This window comes from Parasteatoda tepidariorum, chromosome 7, assembly GCF_982258835.1.
Source record: "Parasteatoda tepidariorum strain Cologne lab strain chromosome 7, Ptep-v5.0, whole genome shotgun sequence".
Taxonomy (NCBI): domain Eukaryota; kingdom Metazoa; phylum Arthropoda; class Arachnida; order Araneae; family Theridiidae; genus Parasteatoda; species Parasteatoda tepidariorum.
This window is the reverse complement of record NC_141761.1, coordinates 89,103,196-89,117,726: the sequence shown is the minus strand read 5'-3', so window position 1 is coordinate 89,117,726 and position 14,531 is coordinate 89,103,196. Positions and strand designations below refer to the sequence as shown.

Sequence of the window (14,531 nt, the reverse complement as noted above, 5' to 3'; positions counted from 1 at the left end):
TTAAAATCAAAACAAGATTATATTGTCATTTTGCGCCTTTTTTATAATCAGTTTAGATGATACTAGGGATTGTTATAACTTTTACAAACTCATAACAGATAACTCATAAAGTAGCAATAAGTGTTATTTTATAAAACGTAATCAAATGGTTCTAACTTCTTTAGATAGAAACTGGTCCCTTGACTTTTTTAAATATCCCTGTTTAATTTTTTTTTGAAATCATTTAATGCTGCCTTTATTTATGGTCAAAGATTTTACAAATTGAAGTTATTTTAAACAGACTGTAGAGCATGGGTAATTTTAAATTTTAACTATAATTAATAATTAACCATATTTAAATATTTTTATGAACCAAATGTTTGTTTTTTGTGTACTTTCATACGCAAGGGTTTATGTTTTTCATAAATCTATCCATACAAGGTTTTTTTTCTTTTTTGCGGACCCTCTTTCACAAAGGTTTTATGCTTTGTGTGTATATTCCTACACAAGGATTTATGATTTTGTTTATCTTTATATTTTTTGTGAACCTTCCTCACAAGGTTTCTTGTGTATATATTATACAGCTGATAAAAAAGAAAGGTTTTATCAGCAAAAATAAAAAAGTTCATTTTTAAAATATTTAATGGTCACTATTTTGACCATTAGCTAAGACCATTAGCCCTTTTAACCATTAGTTTTCCCATAATAACTATTATATCATAAACAAATAGCTATCAAAATCAGAAGTTTTGCATTTCTTTCGGGTAACATCTAGGTAATTTTCGAATAATGCTAAACTAAAGAGTGTTCTTTGACAAAATTTCATCTTTCTTTCTTCAGTAGCATGACAGCCCTGGGTGGGTCCTGACCTTCCCCAGAAGTCTTTTTCAGGCGTCTCTCCGTTTTTCGACTGTCCTCAAATTTTTGGTTTTCAGACAGTCGATCCATCTAAAAAGAGGACTGCCTCTCTGTTCCCCTAGACTTAGCTAGAAATAAATTAAATCTTTTATCTTAAACGAACATTGAAAAATATTTTAATTTCAACCTACATTTTCGAACGGCAAAACTAACACTCCACTTCGAATTTTGTATCAAATATTAAACACACTAGAAATAAACTTCTCTCGTAAACTTTTCGATCGAAAATTTTTCTTCTCCTTAAGAGAAAAGTCACGGTTTTAGTTTAAGATAAGCGGAATCTGTTACGTTTTCCCCGGGACCTTACGAAAAGCATCGGGTCGATGCCACTTTAAAGGAGGCATGATGTTGGCTCTATGCCAACTACTTCCTATTATTTGAACATGTCCTATCCTGAAAATATTATGACGTAACACGTTCGCATTTTCTTTCTGATTAAAATCTCTTATTGGTTGGAGTTTGCAAGATCTTAATGCTGATTTGTTTTAGTTGATAAGATTTGTTTTGAACAAAAACGATTTGTCAAATCACGTGTTTGTGTTTTGTTAATGATAGGACTATAGTTTTAAATTTAGCTACAGAAAACTAATCGCGGTCTCGTTCGTAATATCGTTCTTTCAAAACTAATGTAACAGTGGGAAGCAGGGTTGGCCTTTTACCGGCAGAAACTGGTTTTTGCCATGCCAGTGGCAGAAACTAGTTATAACCGGCAAAAACTGGCAGAAACTAAAAAAACTTCTATATTAGTTCTAGTAATTGCTTAATGACATTTTGTTTAAGTAAACTGAAAAACTTAACTCCATGCAACTGTAACAAACTTTTTAATTCATTGTTTGCAAATATATATTATTTTGTTTACATTAAGTATGAAGAGTGCAGTGTATCAAATATTTATATAAAATAAAGAATAAAGTAATGTAATAATAAATATAAATACTAGATTTTAGTTTATTATATTAAATTCTGAAATTCAGTAATTATTATCATTTAACTCTTAACATAACTGAATAGAGCAATTTTCAAATAGTTTTTTTCTTTTCAAGAAAATTCTTTGCATAGCAACAATCCAATTATTATAACTGTAACAGTTTTAATCTTTCGGATGGCAATGCCTGCGAGTTCTGCTGGACTTGAGAGAATCTTTTCAAATTTCTCGTTCGTGCATAGCAAATTGAGAAATTGTTTAGGTTTAGAAACTGCATCAAATTTTGTCTTTTGTTATATTACTGCAGAGTGCAAACAATGTAATATTTGATTTTGAATGGTGATAATTTTGTAAATAAATTGTTCTTTGTTTAACATTTAATTGTTTTTTCTATGAATTATCCATTATATGTCAATCTCAGTTCTTACTTTTATGTCTGAACCGTTTTGGTTGGGTATTAAATAAAAAAAGGAAGCTGTATATAAGGCCTCTGATCTTCTAATGGAAAGTACATATAAATAGACGTTGTTTAGCACAAATGAAAACCAAAAAAAACATACCTATTAGGTAGCTGACAAGGAGAGTATGGCGACATTTTCCAATCTAAAATGAAACTAACACTAAAAAAAGTCACTAAGATGCAAGTTCGTTTCTTTTATTTTCATATTAGATCAACGACGACCACAGACAAGCACAATTCACATGGGCGGCACTTCAGATGGAGAGAGTGGTAATTTGGAGTAACAGAGAGTTTCTGGATTTATAAGGCAGGCCAAATAAAATCACGGAGTTGATGATGAGAATCAGATCTTAGCCAAAACAACATCAGAGAGGGGTTGTGGGTACTGAACTTCACCGAAGATAAAAAACTCATGATTTGTAGCTCTAAACTATGACGGCGTCTGGTCAGCGGATGCGTTCAATAGATATCCAACATGTTGATGGCAGCCTATTTCCTTTATTTGTCATAAATCCAATATAATCATATTAGAAAAGGAGATGCACGATCAGAAATTTAAATTTACTTCGTAGACATTAAATCAAAAAAAACACGGCAGATTGACTTGCCAACATGGCGGTAGGCGTGACGCCATGCCAAAAAAATTTTCTCCTCCTCTAGAAGAAGAGGAAGGGGGGAAAAAAACGTCCTGCCAGGGAGCAGTGTGACGTTGGGGTGATGAAAGATTCGAATGCAACGAGCGTCTCTCGCTCTCTGGCTTTTATAGCAAAAAGGAAAAAATCCGAGTTGAGTACTCAAGGTACTGAAAGTATGAGTTAAAAGAACTAAAATTTTAAGTTGAGATGTATTATCAATATTATTTTTAAGTGTTATTCTCACCTTCTGATTGACGTTGCAAAGCTAAGTTTCAGCCGACTTCAAATTCTCGTGCAACATCAAACGACGCCGACAGCTTTTTCCGAGAAAATGGTAGGGCTGAGGAATGTGTAAGGAACTTTCTGGGGAAAATGTCCTCATTGCGCTAACGCGTTAAGGGGCGAGAAGAAAAGGATGAAGAAATAAAAATTGTATCATAAAATAATAAATTAAGCCGAAAAAAGGATTTTGATTAAAAAAACAGGATATTTAAAAAATTAGGCTGTGACTTAATGTCACAATGTCATTTTCTGAATTTCTGCCAGTTTCTGCCACAAATGTGACAGAAAAGGGTTTTTGCCATGCCGGTTTTAACCGGTTTTTATCAGTGGTTTTAACCACCTCGGCAGAAACTGCCAATATTGGTGAGAAGGCACTCAAAAGTAGAACTGAAAAAATAGTATCTGATATCTGAATATCTGATTATTTGTTGTGTATCGTCACTAGTTTTAACTAACTTAACTAGCACTCTAATTTTATAAAATCATATCACGAGATTATATGGGGACAAAGGATATGTATAGGGGCATTTGTCCTGATTGAGATACCTTACAAAGAGTATTCTGTTTTATTTTTTCCATTTTTGCAAAAAATAATTAATTATTGTTGATTTTTCAGTCGACGTTGCACGAAAAATTGACTCGTAGATGTCAATAATATAGATAATATACATACCATACTTAACATACCAGAACTTAAATATATGCACACGGTATAAAATATTTGCAGATGGTGGAAGGCCAAGTGGGTGTGTATGTATTATAAAAGACACAATTCAGAAAAGTCTCCTGCCCCCCATTTGACCTATTAAAGGCCGCAGTTGGGAGAAAATCCTTAAATAGGGAATCTTAAGAGATGTTTCTCTTAAGAGATTCACCTACAAGAGATTCTCAACGTCAGTTGATCAGGAGAGAGGTTGGAGCTCGATTTCATCCCAATAACATCGAGGAAAGAGATCGTTACGGCGGTTCTGGAGTTGTCGTCTGGGATGGCATTATGTTGAACGGGCGGACTGAGCTTCAGATCTTCGACCGAGGTTCTGTAACTGGAGACCGCTTCTGCAATGAGGTAATCCTACCCCATGTGCGTCTGTTCCGAGGGGCCATTGGACCAGACTTCATTTTTATGGATGACAATGCCCGGCCACACCGTACTGCTAATGTTCAAGAGCTACTGGAAAGTGAAGATATCACACGAATGGATTGGCCAGCTTACTCTCCAGATCTAAATCACATAGAGCATGTGTGGGATGCATTAGGGAGACGTCTAGCGACACGACAGTATCCTCCTGGTAACACCCATCAGCTGAAAGATGCGTTAAAGGAGGAATGGAGACGTTTACCCTAAGAACTCCTGGATAATCTGGTGCTTAGCATGGAGAGACGATGCCAAGCAACAATTACAGTAAGGGGAGGGCATATCCCATACTAGGGAACATCTGCCAGTTGTACTTACGCTTCTTCAGGCAATCACGTGTAATAACGCCACTATATGTCAAATAAAGCCTTTTTTTGTTCCATACCCTACTTTAAGCTTTATATTCATTTCTGCGCCATTATTCTTTTACCATCGTTTAAATACAAAATAATGTACATCATATTCAAATTTCATGTCAATCGGATGATTTCTTGTAGAGTTATGACAAAAAACGCAGTTGTTGCTTAAGTTTTGCACACCAGTGAAATTGCGACCTAACTACAACCAAGAGAAAAATCATCAAAAAAGAGAGCGTGTCGTTAAAGGCCGCTGGATTGAAAATAAGCTACCCGTCAATGGGAACCAAGTCAGAATATTTTTGTCAGACATATTGAGCAAGCGAAAGCAGCATTTGAATTTAATTCATTTTCCATTTAAAAAAAAATTACTTGGATTTAGTTTCCTAAAAACCAAAATAAAAACTCAATTTTCTAACAGCATTTTTTTTAACTTTGTTTTTTTGTTTAGACATGATTCAATTTTATTGCAACTTTAATATAATATTAAATTGGACTTTATGTTTAATTCAAATTGAACAAAAGCATACTAAAATCAATTTTCAAGTGTACGGTAATACGATTCAAGTTTCTTTCATATTAAGGCTGCAGCAAGTTTTTAACGATATTATGACTTAATGTGTTCCAAAAGTTTTGACTGTTGAGACAAAAATGCTTTAGGCTTTAATATCCATGCATTTTGTAAATTTATGTCATTATCAATATTGTTTTTAAGAAATAATTTTATTATTAATTTAATATCAATTTTCGTTTAGTTATAATTTGTATTATTTTTTATAAATAATTTTAGTAAATACTAGTTTTATTTGAACTAAAAATTATAATTTAAAATAAGGACAAGATAGTTTAAAAAAAGTTTGAGTTTTATCTGCTTAAATTTGTTTTAAATTTTCTATGTATTAGGTTACATCCCATTGCCTTAAAAACTCTGCTTTGAACTTTTTAAATTATCGATTTTTCCCCGTAATTTATGAAACGCGAAGAAGTTACTTTTTTAATAAAAAGAATCTCCTCTAAACAGTGTCATTGAAAATTGTAAACATTTGCTATTATAATATTGTGAAATTAAATGCATATCTTGTTCCTAAATTCCTATTCTTTTTCAGTCGAATAGGCTTTTCTTTTACGTGATATTTTTTGTTTCATTTCTATTATTAAAATTATTTTTAAAAATATCAAGTTATAAAAAATACGGGAAAGTACAAAACATGGATTGTGTTGATTTTAATTTTTTTTTTTCTTCTTGCAAGGTTATATTATATTTTATCAATAAGTTAAACGAAATATAGAAATATGAATTTCAAAAATAAAATAAAATGCATTGTAAAAACTAATTGAATTTGAGAAACTGAATTGAATTCGAGGCTGAACTTAAAAGAGAATAGAAGGGCTAGTTCTCTTCACTCTTAGAGCTGAAGCTACGATTTCCCTCTTCATGACGTCACTGTGTCCACAGATCTCGGAGATCGCAAGCAAAGATATTATGATAACTTTGCATCTACATCTTTCTCTTTGTAAAAATAAGTTTAGACTTTTCTGGTTATTAGCTTTCAAACTTTACGTAATTAGCACTTTATTTCCGTCCATAAACATAGTTCAAAAAACTTTCTTGACCATTATATTAAAAAAATGCCATTTTAAACTTATAAAAACATTTTACTAGTTGGCGAAAATGACACTATAAATACTTTATTTTAAAAAGTTCTGTTTTAACTTTAATTATTAAGAAAAATTAAAGCATATATTGACACTTTTTTATCTACATGTTCTGTTATAGCAATAAGTTGAGTTAAATTTAGAATCCCTAATTTTTAAATATGCCGTTAAAAGCAATTTGTTCATACTTAATCGTTAGGAAACATCAACCTTATACGCTAATTACTAAAGCAAAATACAGTTGAACTCGTTTATAACGAGCATAAAGGGACCGTAACATTGTACTCGTTAAATCCGAGTGCTCCTAATAAACGGGTCCTTAAGGCAGACGTGCAACCAGAAGAGGGGGGGGGGCTTTGGAGGTCAAATGATTGAGTTTACTTAAAATTTAATTAATACTTACTTACTTTATTTACATTAATTAATTTAATCAAATACTTTTCTTGCTTAATAAATTAATTCTTACTTACTAAATTTAATTAAATGCTTTTATCGGTCATGACGTCATGACCGATAAGGCACGAAATCGATACGCCTCCGCCTACTCTCACGTGACTTTTCCCATGCTTTAGATTAGAGCGATAAGGGCAATTAAGTTTCAGTTCACGGTTTTTTTGATTTCGCGCGCATTTCTTATAATTTTGAAAAAAAGATAAGACTAGAAAGATGAGAAAAAAAGATTGCAAGACAGAAAAATATTGCTCGCTAAAACCGGGTCTTTCTCGTTAAAAGCGACTTCTGTTCCATAGACTTAACATTGATCCAACCAAATATTCTCGTTTCCCTCGGTAAATCCGAGTTCTCGTTAAATCCGAGCTCGTTATAAGCGAGTTCGACTGTAATAACTTAGGTTCATAATGACATTAGAAATTTTACAATTGTTTATAGATATTTAAATTTACGATGATATAATTTATAGATATTTAAATTTAAGAGAATATAATTTTTAAAGAAATCATAAATATTTAGAATAACTACATTAAAAATATGCTATGAAATTAGGAGAATTTCAACTATATACTATATATTTTATTTATACTTTTTATTTACATTTTAATTTTCTTTGACTTTATCTATTTTTTAATTTTTTTTCACCTGCCTTTCTTTTTGAAGTAACGAGAAGGTTTCTATTTAGATAATGAATTTTTATATAAGTTCTTAACGACAGAATAAACGTATTGCTGTTTTATATTAACTGTGTCATTTCGGAATCCATTCTTTACATAGTTGTTCATTTACTTTAGGGAACACGTTTTTCCTTTTGTTTTTTTATCAGAATTTTTGCAAGTTGCAATCGCGCAAACTGGCATTTCGATAATAGTTTTAAATTTTTGTAAATTCACTGCAAAAACTGAGGAAAGTCATTATAGAAAATAACAAATGTCTTAGAATATGTCACCAAAAAAAATGCTCCAATATTAGTTAGAGATAGCAAGGCCGAACGCTCCATTCTTGAAGTAAAAGTTCGAGCTTTGCGCCAAAGTGACGTCACTAGAGAAAATCGGAGGATTGACGCGGCGAGAGTTTCTTCAAAGGAGTGAACCAGCCCTTCTATTCTCTTTAACCGAACTTAGCAGAATTGGATAAACTAATTTTATTTTATAACTAGCGTTGAACAGCCGTCACAAATCTGAGTTAACGACTATTGATGTTCAACTTCATATCCTTGTAATCTCTAGTTCAACCCAGAAGACAAAAACTAACTCCCGATTCAAGCATTAGGACAAACTAGTCTTCGCGTAGGACTTTTTTGATAGTACTAACCCGCCTTTGCGTTACATGGAGAGAACTACGAAAATTTCCCACGGCTAGCCCGATGGCAAAGAGATTCTAACTTATGATCCGTCTACCACTGAGGATATTTTAAGTCAGCTCTATGGTCGGTACGAGCCGGGTGATGAATTCCTATCGATCAGCCATAGCTGGAATTCGAACCTGGGTTACCACATTAGAAGGTGAGCGCTCTATCCCTTGAGCATCCATGGCTCAACAATTGTTTTTTTTTTATCTGAAATAATAATAATCTGTGGAATGCAGATGCGTGTGAGTGCTTGGGGACGATTTTCCAATCCAGTGGTGTTTAACGACCTATTTTCTGTTTAGCATTTTTTTTTTTTCAATGTTAAACAGCCGACTCAGTTTTTTTGAGATTATGACTATCAATGTTCAACTGCGTAACCTTGTAATTTTGAACCCAATCTAGAAGACACGGGAACTTCCGGATCAAGTATTGGGAGAATTGTGTCTTCGTATAGGACATATTTGATGGAACTAGCTCTAATTTGCATTACGTGGAGAGGAAACCCTACCACGGTTAGTCTGACGGCAAGGAGACTCTACCACTGAGGATATTTTACGTCATCACTCTGGTCTGCCTGAGCCGAGGGCAAGTTTCGTATTAACCAGTCGCCACTGGTACTCGATCCTGGGTCACCTCATTGAGAAGCGAACTCTCTATCCCCTAAGCCAGTGTTTCCCAAAGTATGGTACGTGTCCCCCAGGGGTACGGGAACAGTTCAGCGGGGGTACTCGTTCTTATGCGAAATATCTTGCAATAAACGAAAATTTCAAAAATTTTTATTTGAAAACAAAGCTAGTCATGAAAATTAGCGATAAAGTATTTTTCTATTGGCTATTTTTTTACAGAGTTAACAGTTAATAATTAGTGGTGTCAACATCCTGTTGTGATTTTTAATTTTTGTGCAATTTTTTTATAGCAAAAAATACATTCATTTTTTTATTAGTGGTACACAGCTTTACGAAAAATTTAGAAAGGGTACACGAAAGTCATACGTATGGGAAACACTGCCCTAAGCCAACGCAGTTCGGAGAAACTAATTTTAAAAAAAATATGGCTTTTGCAAACAATCTACGTCATTTTGCAGTACTCCAGGCTATTCGAAAAAGCATATGTTTTGTAATCAGCCTATCACTTTTTAAGTTTCTTGCGTTGAGATACTGTAGGCTAATAAGAAAATACATAATTTATTGCTCAATTAGCATCTTTCATTTCAGGCCGTTTGCAATAAGCCTAGGTGCGTTAAAATTTATGGTGGAACCGATAAATTAAAGGTTCGAGTACAGTATAACCGCGACAATAATCGAACTTCTATGCTAAACCCGAAATACCATCTGAACTGAAATCAATTAATTGAAAATGTATTTATTATCTTTCAAAAACCTATAATCTGACTTTTTTCTGCAACTTTCTGATGTTTAACTAGCCTCAACTATAATCCTCGTTGATGGAAGTGCAGAGCTGTAAGCTTACGCAAAAAGCTCGTCGCGTTATCTTCAAAAAGCATTTTTTTTTTTTTATTGTTGAATCTCATGTAGAATTTTAATGATATCTTAATTTTGCACTAAGTTTTTGTAACAAATGTTTTTTTTTTTTTTTTAAAGTTAATTTTTTATTGGCGCCTTTTTCAATTTTAATATTTGGGAAAATATATATTTAAAAATACTCACTTTGAACAAGCATCATTCTGCAAAAGGTTAATTAAAAAATATATCCTTTGAGCCTCGGTGGCTTAGGGGATAGCGTGTTCGCCTTCCAATGAGGCGAACCGGGTTCGAATCCCAGTCGATGCGAATTCATCCGTTTCGCACCGACCGCAGTGCTGACAGTGGTAGACGGATCATGGGTTAGAGTCCCCTTGCCATCTGTCTAACCGCGGGAGGTTTTCGTGGTTTTTCTCTTCATGTAACGCAAATGCGGGTTAGCTCCATCAAAAATTCCTCCACGAAGACAAATTTCTCCCAATGCTCGATCCAGGAGATCATTTGTCTTCTGGATTGGGTTCAAAATTACAAGGCTACAGAGTTGAGTATTAGTAATCGTAAACCCATTAAACTGGGTCGGCTGTTCAACGACGGTTATAAAATAAAATAAAAATATAGCCTTCATTATTTTACTTAGACCGATTCATTATATTCCACAAAATCAATAACACAATGCTCGAAGGCAGTAAGCCCTAGCAATTTCAGGGTGAACTAACTATCCAATAGGTTATTCATTCAAAAGTATTATAAATTAAAACATAAATTATGCGTATCGCGCCTAATAGGTCTTTCAGAGTTCTAATAGGTCTTCAGATAATGCTCGTTTTTAGAACAAACAAACTAGATTCAAAATTCAGCAATGACTATTTTATGTCCTATGCTCCACAATTCTTATCTCCTTATTTGTAATTCCATGGCGACCTAGTATTTTATGTATTTCAAAAGATACTACGGAGACTTAATATCCAATATTAGTTTATTTGTGCCAATTTAATGATGGTCTCGCCTTTAAGGGGAAAGAATAAAAGACTGTTGCCGTTATTTTAAAGTATTTAGAAACTATAAATATGTTAAAGCTTTTTAATAAAATTAAATAACTGCAACTATGTTAAAAATAATCGTTAAAAAAAAAGTAAAGATTTTCTACGTAGCATCCCGTTATTCGCGTGAGTAATTCCCACACATCCGTGAATAAAATTCCCTTGACATCCGACCTGTTTTAACTTCAATATTCACCATTACTCGCAGATCGAAATTCTTTACTATTTAAACCACTAGATGGCGATATACACGTTAAAATCTCCCATCTCAGATAGTTTGCTGCATCAGAATCTTATCCCTTCTAAAAAATATTGTTGCGGCTGCATGGTTTTTCACTCTCGCAGTCTCCTGTTTTGTTTAATATTCATGGGATTATCAAACCTTGACATTTCGTTTAACAGTAAAATAGCTGTTTCTTGGCGCTTATTCTATGCAAATTGTATCACATAGCCAAGTAACAGGTAGAAATATTGTATAAATTGCATTCTGTGTAAGTCGCAAAATGTAGATAAATTGTGGTGTGGTGTTATGAAATTGTTTTGATTATGCGCGGATTACTGTATTGTTGTGCCACTTAAATTATTTTGGCCATGGATAAGGTGAAAATGAGGAGTATGTCCGCTTATTGTTTGGTGAAAAAACGATCTGAAAACGTAAGTTTCCACCGTTTTTTTTCACATGCATTTTATTTTGCATTTTCTGCAGGTGTATCATAATGTTCTAATTTTTAAAACGTTTCATTAAAAGAAAAAAAAAACTACATTAGTCACACTATGCATTCGCTGTTATAAAGTTTTGCAAAATATTTGTTCTTTTGATATTAGTTGAAATAATTGAACTGTCATTTTCTGAGAAATTTCGAACAAAAGACGATTGCAATTAAAATTATCTTTTAAAGTAGTCAATTTATTTTCTACATCTCAAAAAATGAATTAATAATGTTTTAAAGGGAAAAGGAAAAACAAAAAAAAAAGAACAATTCGCTCTGCGTATAACTTCAAACCTTAGCCAGCTGCTCGGAAATGTTCAGGTTTAAAACATGTAACATATTAATGAAATATTAAACGCCATTAATTTATTTTCATAACTTTCTAGCTAACCTACTGACCCCAACCTAACCTACCGTTCCTCATGTTCATGTTTGATTCCTATTGTTTTTCTCCATTGTTGTTTTTGGCGTTGCTTGATCATATTCAATTGTAATTTTGATCTAAGTGTTGAAATGTAATAAGGTAAAGAAAAATAAAATTCGTAATTATATTAAAATGTCAATAAATTTTTTAGGAGTTAAAATTCTAAATTTAGCGTACTAGAATGATGATTTGTTTATTTTATCTACTAGTGTGGTGTCTAAACACTGTATCGAATCCTGAAATTGCGGGAGCACTGGAGTGATTGAAATGGTCACAGTGAAATTAATAAAATATCAATTTATATATATATATATATATATATATATATATATATATATATATATATATATATATATATATATATATATATATATATATATATATATATATATATATATATATATATATATATATATATTTACAGGATTTTCCTTGATAATTCCTTTTCACTATTGCTACCAAAGTAATAAATTTTTGTCGTAAAGTAAATATTTGTGTAAGACAAGACTGATTAGTCAGTCAATTATCAGGAAAGACATTAAAGTTTTAAGATAAGTTTCTATACTTAAACAAAATCTGTTGCTTGATATAATCTATTCTGGTATTTAATGATAATTTTGCTAAATAATACAAAATTAGAGTCTAAAATTCAAATTTTATAGTAGGAATAAAAACTGTGACTTTCGATGCAATAAACTGAATTTTTCGTGCTTTCTAAATTTTGTTCTAACTGCGGAATTCTTTTGAAAATTATAAACAAAAATACGAATATCTGATTTTTTTAATAGTGCCTTATTTTTAGTGCATTTTTTTCAAATAAGAAAATGAAATTTATGGCTACTTTTTTTTGCAATTTAAAGAGAAAAAAAAACATTTTCCGTGTTCTAAAAAACTTTTTTACTTTTTTTAATGCTACGTAATTAAATTCCAAACAATCCATAACTGGTAATTATAAAAACTGATTATTAATTACCTTCATACAATTAAATGCTTCATATTTTGTATTTCAATGTCTCAAAATGTAATACAAAAACTCATTTTCAAAGAAATTACAAGGCACTGTAGGTGATGATTCTAAATATGTTCTCATAAATATTAAATTTTGAAAATGCAAGAAGAAAAAAATTTAACTTAATTTGGCTTTTACCTTTCTGTTAAATATAGACGCAAAATTTATGATTCAGCCTTTAAAGTAATTTATGAAAGTTTTTCTTAAAAAAATAAAATCTTAGGAATTTTGTAAGGATAATCGGTTTATGAAAAATGGAGATGCCTTTTTTGTTCAAACCTTTTCGATACATAACTTGAGTTTGAAAGTCCATAAATCATTATTATTTTTTTTTATGGGAAAAAATGGAAAATGTAGCCGTAAATCTTAACAAATTTTATGCTTGAAGTATGTTTAAGGTACTTATAACTGACTTCAGACGTGTCGAAACTTTTGAATTTAATACAATTTTCTACTCACTTTGAAATGAAACTGATATTATTAAAATTTAATTTTTTTGTATGCGTTCCATTTGTTTAACATCGGATATATTAATAAAACTCTTCCTTGTTAAGAAATTAATTAATTATGGAACAAAGTCCTTCTTTTGAAAATTATATAAGTGTCCTATTTATTTAATTATATAAGTGCTTTTTTTTTTACAATCTTACGTTGAGAAAAGCAACCTTATGCCACAGAATTAATGTCGCTGCTAAATTTTTGTTATTTTTCTTTATGCAAATCTTATGTTTTTAGCATAGTATTGGAAAATTTTTAACTATTTTTCCATGTCACAAAATAGAATGAAAGATTAAGATAATAATTTTCATTTATTATTATTTTTTATTTTTTTTCGTTTTTAATAAGTTCTATTTTTTTAATTTTACGTTGATAAATGAAGCTCCGTATCTCACAATGGATGAGTTATGGTTATGAGTAAATTACCTTTTATTATTATTATTATTTTTTTTAAGTTTTTTTATTATTATTATTATTATTATTTATTCAGGTCACCGAAGTCAAGCATCACTGGCTACGATCAGTGTGCGGGTGGGTGACCACTTGGATCAGTCTGCGTAGGGACCGAGGGTGTGCGGTATTGGTCTCGTTCACCTGTTCTACCGTAAAGTGCTCGACTTCACATGCAGGTCGTCGGGCTACCGAAGCAGGGGTGCCATCTTCTCTGCAGAGGATCAAAATTGTGATGGCATGTCTTCGGATCATCCTCAGGGGTGTTTCCCAGACCGTCGCCAATAGCCTATCGTGCAGCTCTAGTGCGACATAAATTAACTACACCAACAAAATATTATTTATTCGTGCCCTATTTTTCTAACATATAACTTGAGATTTACAGAGTCCTAAAATTTTGCCAAGTTCGGGCACCTGGCCAAAATATTATATGTTACTCGGTGGTTCCTACTACCCGGGAAAATTTGAATTTATCACTCGGCAAACTCTGGGTGCTCGGCTGGGTACTTAATTAATGCACAACAATATAAAAATCGTGCGCCGCTGTGGCTCAGAGGATAGAGCTCTCGCTTCTGAGGTAACCCGCTTTTAAATCCCAGCGGTGCTTGGCTGATACGAAATCCGCACCCGGGTCGTACCTACCACAGTACTGCCGTAAAATATCCTCAGTTGTAGAGTGGGTTCGAATGCTGTCAGACTAACCGTGGGAGGTTTTCGTGGTTTTCCACTCCATGTAAGGCAAATGCAAGTTAGTTCCATCAAAAAGTCCTCC

General features: G+C 32.4%; 1 protein-coding gene across 6 annotated transcripts in view; it reads left to right on the top strand.

Moving 5' to 3' along the window:
* Window positions 1–14,531, top strand: part of LOC107453731 (5'-AMP-activated protein kinase subunit gamma-1) — a 369,446-nt gene that overhangs the window by 324,749 nt on the left and 30,166 nt on the right. The window lies entirely within an intron of this gene.